We start from the raw sequence: 12,922 nt of genomic DNA on the forward strand, positions 1-12,922 counted from the left end.
CCTTCTCTTTTTTTTTCTCTTTTCCTCTTTTTTCTTCCTCTCTTTTCTTCCTCTCTTTCATTCTCTATTTTCCTTCTCTCTTTTCCTCTCTTCTCCCCTCTCTTATTTCCTCTCCTTCCTCTCTTTTGTCCTTTCTTCTTCTCTCTTCCTTCTCTCTTTTTCTCTCTTTTTCTCTTTTCCTCTCTTTCCTTCTCTTTTTTTTTCTCTTTTCCTCTTTTTTCCTCCTCTCTTTTCCTTCTCTTTTTTCCCTCCTCTCTTTCATTCTCTCTTTTCCTCTCTTTTCCTCTCTTTCCTTCTCTCTTTTCCTTCTCTTTTTCTCTCTTTTCTTCCTCTCTTTCCTTGTCTCTTTTCCTCTCTTTTCTCCTTCTCTTTTCTCCTCTCCTTTCCTCTCTTTTCTCCTCTCTTTTCCTCTCTTTCCTTCTCTCTTTTCCTATCTTGTCCTCTCTTTCCTCCTCTCTTTCCTTCTCTCTTTTCCTCTCTTTCCTTCTCTCTTTTTCTTCTCTGTACCTCTCTTTTCCTCCTCTTTTTCATTCTCTCATTTGCTCTCTTTTCTCCTCTCTTTTTCTCCTCTCTTTCCTTCTCTCTTTTCCTCCTCTCTTTCACTCTCTTTTCTCCTCTCTTTTTCTCCTCTCTTTCCTTCTCTCTTTTCCTTCTCTTCTTTCCTCTCTTTCCTTCTCTCTTTTCCTCTCTTCTCTTCTCTTTTTCCTTCTCTCTTTTCCTCTCTTTCCTCCTCTCTTTCCTTCAATCTTTTCCTTCTCTCTTTTCCTCCTCTCTTTCATTCTCTCTTTTCCTCTCTTTTCTCCTTCTCTTTTCTCCTCTCCTTTCCTCTCTTTTCCTCTCTTTTCCTCTCTTCTCTTCTCTCTTTCCTTCTCTCTTTTCCTCTCTTTCCTTCTCTCTTTTCCTCCTCTCTTTCCTTCTCTCTTTTCATCTCTTTTCCTCTCTTTCCTTCTATCTTTCATTCTCTTTTCATAGATTTAGTAAATTGAATTTGAGATTCAAGTAATAAATTGCCTTTTAAGCAAATTGTCTTTGGGCTTCTTAGCCACTCTTGTTTTTGTTTTTGTTCATGTTTGTCCAATCCCCTCAAATTAGACATGGCATCACGTCGCACATCCAGAGAGTACGAAACCCTTCGTAGGAGGAGACATCATCATACGTACTCTCCAGAGGACTTTGATTCCACTCAGTCAACTCCTCAGGGCCTACCCTTGCGACTACCCCTGGGCCAACTCCTCTCGGACCTAGCACTGTGACTACCCCTTGGGGAATTCCTTTGCTAGCAGTCCATGGCTTTATCAGGAGTCCCAATAAGTTTGTCACATCCATGAGCGATGCAGACACAACAAGATTCTTCTCTCTAATATCCCAAAGGACCTCAACTATTCCCTCTCCTACACCCCTTGGGGTAGATCAAGGCCATCAATGGCTAGACCTACTCAACAACCATCCCCTCCCCTTTGACCAAGGGGTCAACCCATCGTAAGTCTAGGAAGAATAGTAAGGTTCGAGGCTGTTGTGATGGCTTGAGGGATGTAGACGAGTTAGCACACTGACATCCCTATAGGTCTCCATTTTGTCATGAGACCAAGCTCATTTTTTGTGATTTTTTATTTTTGCTTGCCTAAGTGTGCATAAGAATTGTGAAAAAAAGACTGTTGATTGATCGTATCGTTGTGACCGTTCATCAAATTAGCAAATATTGAACATAAAGCCCCCAAAATTTTACTCTGTCTTGCTATGTGATTGGTTGTTGAATCCAAATTTTCAATGCATGACTTTCTTCATTAATTTCATTGTCGGGCCTAAACTGTTGACTGAGAATATCTTGCATCCCGATCATTAGAATGAAATGCCACAAAAAGGAGCCTTTGTTATTTTTTTGTGTACTTGACTAAGGGAATTTCTAATTTCTATTTCCAAGTGCCAATAGGGGTGCTACTTTGGAAAATTGCATGTATAGACCAAAACTTTGACCACAACCATGAGTTTGAACAAAAACTTTTGAATGCCAAGTCCAGCAATTTTGTGTCATATTTGATCTTGTGAAGTCTATTCTAAAACCTAAGTCTGATTCAAATGTATTCCTTTGGCATTCAATTGTTGGGGGCCTGAACCAGTCAAAACGCCTATTTTAAGACATCCCAGATGGGATACTATATTTCATATGCATGTGGATGCATCTGGTTATGTCATTGGAGTTATTTTGGCACAACCAGAAGGAAACTTGGATTATCTATTTTATTATGCAAGTCGAGTGCTGACACCAATAGAATCCAATTATAGCACTACTAAAAGGGAAGCCTTAGGAATGTTCTACAATGTCTAAAAAGTCTGGCATTATATGCTTGCTAATTCTTTTGTCTTTTATGTGGATCACCAGGCTCTCCTTCATCTTATAAATATAACAATAATAAAAGGAAAATTGGCAAGATAAATGTTATTATTGCAAGAATTCAATTTCAAGATTACCCATAAGCCAGGCAAGTTGCATGCATGCATGGATTGCTTGTCATTGTTACCACCGCCAGCCAAGGATCCAAAACCAGGTTCTATAGGCCAGGAAATTCACACTAAGTTTCCAAATGCTTCTTTGTTTATAGTTGATTTCTTGAAAGTAGAGTATGATGATTTGGCTCCTTATAGGTACATTTCTTGAGAATATGCCCAAAGATAAGCGTAAACATTTGGCCATGAAAGCTTGGAAATACACTTTGATTGTTGGATAGTTATACGACCAAGGCACTGATGGAGTATTAAGCAGAGGGGTACTACCCCATGAATGATTAGTAGTGGTGGAAGATGCTCATGCTAGTCCTATATGGTGGTGATCTCACTGCTCAGAAGGTCTTACAAGCACGGTTTGTGAAGATAGTGGGAGAGAGGGAAGGAGTCTCACTTGCGGCTTTCTCACATACACAATGGGGGAATACACACAAAAGGTGGAGGCTGAAAATAGTTTTCCTCTTCTTAGTTGTGAAAGCCAAAAGAACTCTAGTACAAAGAAATATAGAAGAACCCTATATGCGCGTCTCAAATCAAACTCAGCTAACTAAGGTGGCATACTAACTGAGCCACGAACTAGAGTACATAAGGATAGCTATCATCCAGCTATTATTCATGGGCAGTGTACCAATCGCATCTGCAGCTAACAAGTCGGTGACATAAATGCACAACAGTCACCCTGGAATATCTAGAGTGGAGCTCGATATCTCAACACTCCCCCTCGAGCTCAATCCCAATTCCTGCACACCAAGCAGGTCTCTGAACTTGCGTAGATTCTCTGTGCCCAATGCCTTTGTGAATATGTCAGCTACTTGATCCTCTGTGCTGACATAAACTAGATCAATAAGACCTAGCAAAACCTTCCTCCGCACATAGTGATGATGCACCTCAATGTGCTTTGTTCTAGCATGATAGACTGGGTTATTTGCCAAGTGTATATTGCTCATGTTGTTACAATAAATGACAACTGGCCCATCTGTACACTGATGCATATCATAGAGTAGCTTATGCAACCAAGCTACCTCACATGCAGCCATTGCTGCACCCCTGTACTCAGCCTCTGTACTTGACAAGGCAACTGTAGGTTGTTTCTTATTGCTCCAAGTGACTGCAGCACTCCCAAAAGAGAACACATATCCACTGGTAGATTGTCTATCAGAAATACTACCAGCCCAATCAACATCAGTGTATCCATGCAACTGTATCTGAACCCAAGCCTCATAAAATAGTCCATACTACAATGTGGACTTCACATACCTGAGTATGCATCTAGCCGCATCCAAATGCGGTTTCCTTGGAGCCTGCATAAACTGACTTACCAATCCAACAGCATAGCTCAAATCTAGCCTGGTAATAGTCATATGAATCAAACTTCCTACTATGCGTCTGTACATAGTAGGGTCTTCCAGAAGCTCACTTGCATCTGCACTCAGTTTCACATTCTACTCCAAAGGAACTGAAATAGGCTTACAGCCTATCATCCCATATTTGGATCGCATGTCCAATCCATACTACCTCTGCAAGAGCCGTATCCCACTTGGTGATCTAATCACCTCAATGCCCAAGAAATAATGCAGCTCTCCCAAATCCTTCATCTCAAACTTCTGCTTCAATAGCATTTTCACATGAAGGATATCTTCATCACTATCACCTGTGATGATCAAATCATCAACATAAATGACAAGAATCATAATACCTTTCTCTGTTTTTCTCACATAAAGTGAGAAATTTGACTCAAAAATCTGAAAGCCAATAGTGACAAGATACTGTCCTGTCTTGTCAGACCATGCTCTAGGTGCTTGCTTCAAGCCATACAAGGCTTCTTCAACCTGCAGACAAACTTAGGATGAACAGCATGAACATAACTTGGTGGCTGCTCCATAAATACCTCTTCTTGCAAATCACCATGCAAGAAGGCATTCTTTACATCCATCTGATGTAAGACCATCCCTTTGATGCAGCCATAGCAATGACTGCTCTTACGGTTGCCATCCTTGCAACCGAACTGAATGTTTCTTCACAATCAATGCCATATGTCTGTGCATACCCCTTGACAACTAATCTTGCCTTGTATCTGTTCACAAAACCATCTGCATTGTGCTTCACCTTATAAACCCACTTACAGCCAATTGCATTCTTGTCTTTAGGCAAAGGCACCAATTCCCATGTAGCATTTGCTTCCAAGGCATCCATTTCTTCATCCATGGCTTTCTCCCATTTTTCTTTTCCCATGGCTTGCTCAAAAGAAGTGGGTTTTGGTTCCTGTATCACTTTTGACTATATAGGCATAGTGAATGGCTATAAATCCATCATATTTCAGCCTATCCATAGGATACCTAACTCTGGTAGACCTGCGCAAAATAGGCTCACTTCCAGGTGCTCTCAAAACATCCCTCGTCTTTCTTACTCCAGGTGTAACAATAGAAGGAATACCCAACTCATCATTAAAGCTCTGTTCTGAGCCACTGGATTCACCATCCACATAAGAGTGACCTGCATTCACATCAAACATGGGCTGATCTACCTTCTCTTTTCCTTTTCATGATACCTGCATACCACTATCTGCATTGCTTTGAGGAGATTCTCCTGATCTCAATCTGCCTATCCATGTCGAAGGATGTGAACCACTGCTAGAGGACACTGTAGGTCCACTAATATTTTGTCTTTGCTGCTGTGAATTCTATGCAGCATTACCATTTTGTGCATCTACATCATCAATCACATTTACTGGTTTATACTAGTTGCTCATCTCATAAAAAACAACATCTCTGCTCACTGTAAACTTACGAGTAAAAGGGTTATAACATCTATACCCTTTTTGCTGCAGGAAATAACCAATAAAGATGCACTTCTCAGCTTTTGGATCCAACTTGGACCTCAACTCATCTGGGACATGAACATAGGCAATGCAACCAAAAATTTTCAAATGAGAAATATCTGGTTTCCTACCAGTATACATCTCCTATGGTGTCATGCCATGTATTGCAGCAGTGGGAGTCCTGTTCATTATGTAAACTGCTGTAGCAATTGCTTCAGCCCAATAATAATTTGGTAGGTCTTTTTCATTTAGCATGGCCCGAGATACCTCTCCAATATGCCTGTTTTTCCTTTCTGCAAGCCCATTTTGCTGTGGGGTATGACTGCATGAATACTGCTGCTTTATGCCATGCTCTTGTAGGAACCTTGCAAACTCATTTGAGAGGTACTCTCCCCCTCCATCTGACCTTAGGCATTTTATTTGTAGGCTTGTTTCTTTTTCAGCCATAGCTTTAGAAGCTTTGAAATGCCCAAACACTTCACTTTTCTTTTTCATAAAATGCACCCAAACTTTTCTGCTATAGTCATCAAAAAAAGTGACAAAATAATGACAGCCTCCAATAGATGCAGCTTTAGTAGTCCACACATCAGAGTGGATTAATTCCAATGGCTTCTTACTCTCTTGAACATGCCTAGGACAAATGGATTTAGTAGTCCAAATTGATAGGCTTCACATACCTTATGCATTTCTACAGCCTTGAATTTAGGTAATCCTGTAATAATATTTTGGGCCTGCATTGATTTAAGTCACTGTACATTAACATGACCAATGCGTTTATGCCAGATATCAATATCTGCAACTACACCGGTCCCATGTGCAAATATTGCTGCACTCAATTCAGGCATGTCCGCATCCAATGTAAAATTCCTGCCCTTCTTCTTTCCTTTTGCTATCAAGCAACTGTTATTTTTCATATCCTCAACAAAGCATCCATGAGGATTAAATCTGACCTGCAAGCCCTGCTTAACCATTTGACCAACAAAAACCAAGTTCTTGGTGATATTTGGGACATGAAATACATCCGATAGGTATTTCTTTTTCCCATCCTGCATAGACAAAGGAATTTTACCAATCTGCACAATAGGATGTGCAGTATCATGACCAGTCTCCACAAATCATGGTCTTTCCATTTTCCTTGCATCTTGCATCCATTCTGCATGACCTGTCATGTGGTTTGATGCACCTGAGTCAACATACCACACATAATTACTTTCTTTTGCACACATCATTACTTTCTTTTGCACTTGTCATAGAATTGGTCATGTGCTACACCATAAACAAATGCTCATTTCTGTCATCACCCTGTCTACTAGAGGATGCATAATTGCCTTGCTGCAATTTTCCATTCATAATGTCATTCTACTTTTTGTAGCAGTCTTTAGCCATATGACCCATTTTACCACAATAGTAGCATTCAACATTGCTGTTTGCATTTTGGCCTCTCTGCCATCCACCACGACCTCTTTGGCTCCCCCTGCCTCTAGAGTTACCACGTCCTCCTCTAAAGGACTGGTTTTCTTGAGTTTGTTGCATATTCTGATTTCTACCACTCGGCCTCCTCTACCTCTCCCTCTACCTCTTCTAGCATTTGAGTAGAAGACAGTTTCTTTTGAAGTTCCTCCTGAAGAAGATGCACCACCATTTCTCTGCTCTTCAGAAATTAGAAGAGCAAACAACTCCTCAAAATCAAGAAATTTTTCACGGATGGCAATGGATCTCCGGAACTATGCATAATCCTTTCCTAGACCATTCAAGGTCATAGAAACTAGATCATCATCTTCCACTGGTGACCCAATGGAAGCAAATGCATCTGCAATTTTCTTCACCTTCATGTGGTAGTCATTAATGTTCATATTTTCTCTCTGCACATTGTGCAACTCTTGCTTGAGCTGCATTTTCCTGGCTTGTGTATTTGTGCTGTACATTTTTTCCAAAGTGTCCCATGCCTCCTTTGGTGTACTTGCATCCTAAATATGCACAATCATAGAATCTGAAATACTGATAGACAGCTAGTACATAACTTTTTTGGCTCTCTCATGCCATCCTTTAAATGCATGCATTTCCTATTGATTGGGAACATTAGGAAGAACTGGTTCTTCTTCATTTCCTGTAATGAACTCCCAATAGCCTTTTCCCATAAGAACTCCATATTAGAGAATTTGGAAAAATCTTGATAATTTGGGAATTTTTGAGGGGTTGTAATTATGTAACATTCAATGTTTCACAAGATGGAAAATGCCGTAGGCAACCCACAGTCTTATATAGTTGTTCGTAATTGCGGCCTCTCTTGGATGTTTTTTTGTACAAAAAAACTCTTATATAGTTGTTCGTAATTGCGGCCTCTCTTGGATGTTTTTTTGTACAAAAAAACTCTGACCACTACATCCCACTTCTCATAGGTTGTTCCCCCATTATCCTTAAATGCTTTCTCAACCTTGTGCTTAGGTTTTGTGCACTACAATAGAAAGTATGGGTCATCTTCCTTGTTCTCCCGAGATGCAGTGACAATTGCGAAGCTATCCCCCTCTTCCAGACAGTCAGTGAGGTCATCGAAACTCTCCCCAAACTGTGGCGAGTCATTTGTCTCTCCATTATTTGTCACTTCATCTGAACGTAGACAAAAATCTTGAACTCGCTCCCATGTCTTCACAGTTGCAATGTTCTCACAATTGTCATGATCCCCTATCATGCATGCATTGCAGAAACATGACTTGTTTTAATAAGTTGGTTGTTTGAAAAGCCCCATATGTTGTGCAATCCACGAGCTCCTTTAATTTTCTCACAATCATGCCAGCTTTCCTTTGCACTTTATCCACTTTCACTTCATGGAACACTCTACGTACTACAATATTCTTAAGGCTTTGTTTACTGTATGTTGAATGTGTGCCTATGGAGAGGTTGGTGGATGTAAGCCATGTTACATCATGGGCATCATTGAGTTTTTCTTGAGGGCATGCTAATTGGTGTTTAAACAAAGCTTGCTTAATAATAGCACCACATCCATCATGTTCACCCTTGCCATGGCTAGACCAAAAGAAATTCCACATCATGTCTAGATTGGTTGGGGATTTCAACCTTGAGATGTAGAATCTGCGGGCCAATTTAAATTGAGAGTTAGCACCATTTGACCACACCCAATGTTGTTTTATATTTTGTCCATGGGGATTTTCCTTTTTCAGACATTCCCAATGCAGTAGAAAAGCATGCTGCACAAATAAGGTATCATCTTCTGTATCATCTAAAATGTAGAAATGGTATGTGTGTTGCACTGACCTGGACTCCTGTGAGTCAGCACCAAGCATATTGGCATCAGGCATGGAAGAATCAAGCAAATGACTTAACGTGGTATGCATAAGAATTGTTATCTGCTTGTTGTACCAGTGAGCACTTTGTATCTCATCTTGTTCTTGAAATGCATAATTTTCAACAAAATCCATGACAGAGACAATAGTGTCACGGGGAAAATTGGCAAGGCATGTCCTGAACTACTTATCCTGCCAGCTGACCGTGAAATTGTGAAGCACATATTTTGGGATGGATTGAATCACGTGACCTATAAGCTCCCTTGGATGAGTGCTCTTATATCACAGTAGCCATCTCTTTTTATCGGATCCTTCAACATTGACATTTTCAAATCTCCTCCATTTTTTAGCAACATGGTTGTCTTCCCTCATTTCATTTGGACAAACATTGAATGTCTTCTTCTTCAGCTTCAAACTACAATGCTTGGGATGCGTCAATTTTATGAGCAAAAACCTATGAACAAGTTTATCCGAGCGTGTTTTTCAAGAGATTTAAAAAATTGTATTTCTTTAGGAAACATGGTTTTTACACTTTTATTTTCACTAAATTTAGATCCCTTTATCATAGAAATATACAAAATAGTCACTCATTCAATTTTTCATTACATAAATTTTCTTATTCATAGACATCCTTTGTACCCCTGTTATTACCTAAAATTGAATGTCTTCTTCTTCAGCTTCAAACTGCAATGCTTTTATGTGCCACGAATGCATTCAATCCTGTGCCACTCACGGTCTCCCTTTTGATAAACCACTGGCTCTCACAGAGGCCTCAGGCTACAAAACCTACCCTCCCTTGCAACACACGAGGAGGATCCAGGTGGCCTACAGACTGCACATTCATTGGGGAGGCATGGGCATCGATCCCCATGGAGCAATGCTCCAATATGACCAGATCTCAAGTCATTTATAGCTTGCTGGGCCAAGTCAAAGTCTATGTGTATTTTGCAAGAACAAACATTCTTGTCTTTGAGTTTCCTGATGTACCATGGATTACAATGCTCAAAGCTCCTCTACCCAATTGAAATGTCGGGATTTTGATCCACAAACTTGAGATACAACTCCGTCTGCTGACCCAACATGCGGGAACAACAGAACAATGCGCCCCCTTTTTGCTACTATTAAAAGAATACAAAACATAGTCTAATTAAAGTATATAATGAAGCAAAATAATTTTCAACCACCGCGCTGGTTTAAGACATTCACAATTCCAATCATCGGGCTGGTTTAGAACATGTGGACAGTCACACTTTCAATCACCGGGATGCTTTAGGACACTATCACAGTTTCAACCACCGGAATGGTTTAGCCTGACAGTCTCAACTTCACATATTAGACAATAACAATTATATTTTCTTTTATTTCTGAATTTCACCATTAGAAAATAACAATATATTGCTTTTCATTTCTGAATTCCATAATTTAACAGTGGTATATGTCTTGAATAGCAAGAAATTAAATTTAATGAATTTAAGTACTAAGAAACACAATAATTTCAACCACTAGGCTAGTCAACAACTAATGTATGGTGATTGAGTTGAAGCAGCCATGGTTGCATGATGTTCCAACCACCGGGCTGGCCGTTTAGTAAAATAACAATATATTGCGAAATATATTACTGTTAATTTCTACTCAACCATGCCATCGGGCTGGACAACAACTAATGTCTATTCAACCACGCTGGTTCAAGACAATCACATCACAGGCGATTGAGCTGAACCAGCCTACGATTGCATGATGTTCCAACCACCGCGCTGGTTTAGGACAATCACATTTAGTCAATGTCTGGTTTAAGAAAAGAAATAGGTAAACTATCCCAAAGCTCAATCACAAACAACCGCTGAGCTGGTTTAGGCACAACTGACCTGCGTTGTATCTAGCATGTGTATGATGTGCTCCTCAAACACATTTTGTCCCGTCCATTTCGTACAATTGTCCTTTCTATTTGGAGAAAATCTCGTATTTTTGTGCCAAAACATCGTCACACTTCTGCACTTAGGCTGTCTCTCCTTTTCTTGCATTCTATTGAAGCCCACAGACTTTTTGGATCGGGATAACCGTGCATTGCTTCTGCTTTATGTTCAACCGCTGGAGCCATGTTGGTCCTTCTGATTGACAACATCTTCGACATTGTGCGCCCATGCCATTTCTCCTTTGTTTCAGGGGACACCAACATAGCTAATGTTGCCCTCTTTGCAGCTAGTTGATCTAAGCTGTGCACCCCTTTCACTTTCTATAAGCCATTTCTTAGGTTAGAGGGCATCGCCTCTTGGGCATGCATCTCCCGAGGTGTTGGTAGGGTTGTTACTCTATGAACTTTAGCATGCAGGCTAAAGCTTCTGAAGACTCGAGAGAGGTAATCACCTGAATGGCCTGATGTTGCTGCCTCAAATGCTCCCACCAATCATGACACCACAGCTTATGTTCTTTGCTCCGATGGCAAGATCAAATGCATGCATCTGCAACCGCTTCTTGCTACTGCTCTGCAAGGAGTCTTCTTTGTTCTCGTTGTTTTCCCCTTCATAGATGTTGCAAAAGTGTTTTCCATTTTCGATGCAATACCATGCCAGCGCTTTCCTCGACAAGCACTCTGTTCCTTGTGCCTTGACCTAGCTTTTTTATTTTCCTGTCTCGCAGCCTCTGTCTACTTCTCTTGCAAGACATGGCGAGTTGCATGTTGCCATTGATGACATGGCCATGATAAGTCTAGAATACACCCAGAGACACTAGCTGTTGAGGTAAGCAAAGAATAGAAGACAACTTACCCCAAAGAAGACAATGGTAAACCAAAGTCTACGCAAGGTCACGTTGAGGGGTGCATGCAGATTGTAGGGTGGGGCAGGTTGCAGGTACTTGAATCTTCCAAGATTTGATGGGTGGGAGGTGTGAAAATTCAAAATTTGCAGGAATAGCAAAATTTGAGCCGTTGGTTTTTCCCCCTCTGACGATATACGTCAGCAGAATTGGATATCCCAAACAAGTGCAATGTCGCCTAAAATGCTTCAAAACACAAATAGGCCAAAGGGCACGCTATTGGGTTTGATTCTATGTATTATTTTAAATGGAATGACCCATATAGCAAGCAAGTGCATGGAAAAAGAAACAATTCAAAATTGTAAATAGTGTTGGATTTATTAAAATATCTTTGCACATGCACATGCACAAATTGCACTTTTCCAACTTCTTCCATTTTAGGGTGAATCTAGATACCAATACCAACAACTATCAATGTTTTAAGACCACCATGCACTAGTCCCAATAGTTTGAATTCCAAATTTTCAATCGATTTTGGTTTTCAACAAATCAAAAGAAAGTTATGGAGCATGCCCTCAAATGGGTATGCATCACTTTAGCACAACATTGAAGGCCCATTAACCCATGCATAATGATCTCATTAGGTGTGTCCTTGGGTTGAGGAGAAGCTCATGTAGTGTACTTTAGAATGATTACTTGGTTGCATGTATGTATAGAAAAAAATTTTAATATTTTTGAATAAATTGTTGTATCCTATAGTCTTCAGGATGCATGCTTCACATGCAACATAGCACTTATAATGCTTTAACCGTCTCATTCCAAATCCTTATTCCATAATTTTTTACTCTCATGTTCAAGTTTGGAATGTGTACTACAACTTGAAGACAAAGTTTTCCAAATTCCATTGAGCAATGCATAAGTTATGGGTCATGCAAGATATCCATATACAGAAAAGTCCCTGAACCTCACCAAAAATGGCTACACCCAAGCAAACAATGACCCCTCATGAGTCATCACAAACTTTCCTCATCCTCATGGACTCCTCATCCTCGCTAGAGCTTGCTTCGGCTATGACTTGCAATTGTCCAACAATGGGAACACCTATTTCATTAATTTTGGACTTTTTCTGTTGTTTTTGGACAAAGCCCAAAAATCCTTCCCAAATGAAAAGTTTACTTTGTGAAAATATCCTTCTCAAATCAAAATTTTACTTTCTAAAAATATTCTTCGCAAATCAAAAGTTCACTTTGTGGCACTATCATATTCACATAAAAATCTTGTTTTTTCAATCTATACTTTTGCACTAACATGCAAGAATTTGAAATAATCCTATTTGAAAAATTCTAGCTATACCTAAGTTATTTGTTAATTTAATTATTTTTAATATTTTTCCTTAACGTGATAAATTTATAAATCCATGAAAGGAGACTTAAATATTTCATGTAAATAACATTGTCACTCGCAATATGCACAAAATTTTTAAAACTTTTAATAAATAGAAAAAAGACATGATGCCATAAGACCCAAGTTTTGTATTGAACCAAAG

Source organism: Dipteris shenzhenensis, chromosome 12 (genome assembly GCF_047967505.1).
Source record: "Dipteris shenzhenensis isolate YYH24624 ecotype China chromosome 12, Dip_SZ_1.0, whole genome shotgun sequence".
Lineage (NCBI taxonomy): Eukaryota > Viridiplantae > Streptophyta > Polypodiopsida > Gleicheniales > Dipteridaceae > Dipteris > Dipteris shenzhenensis.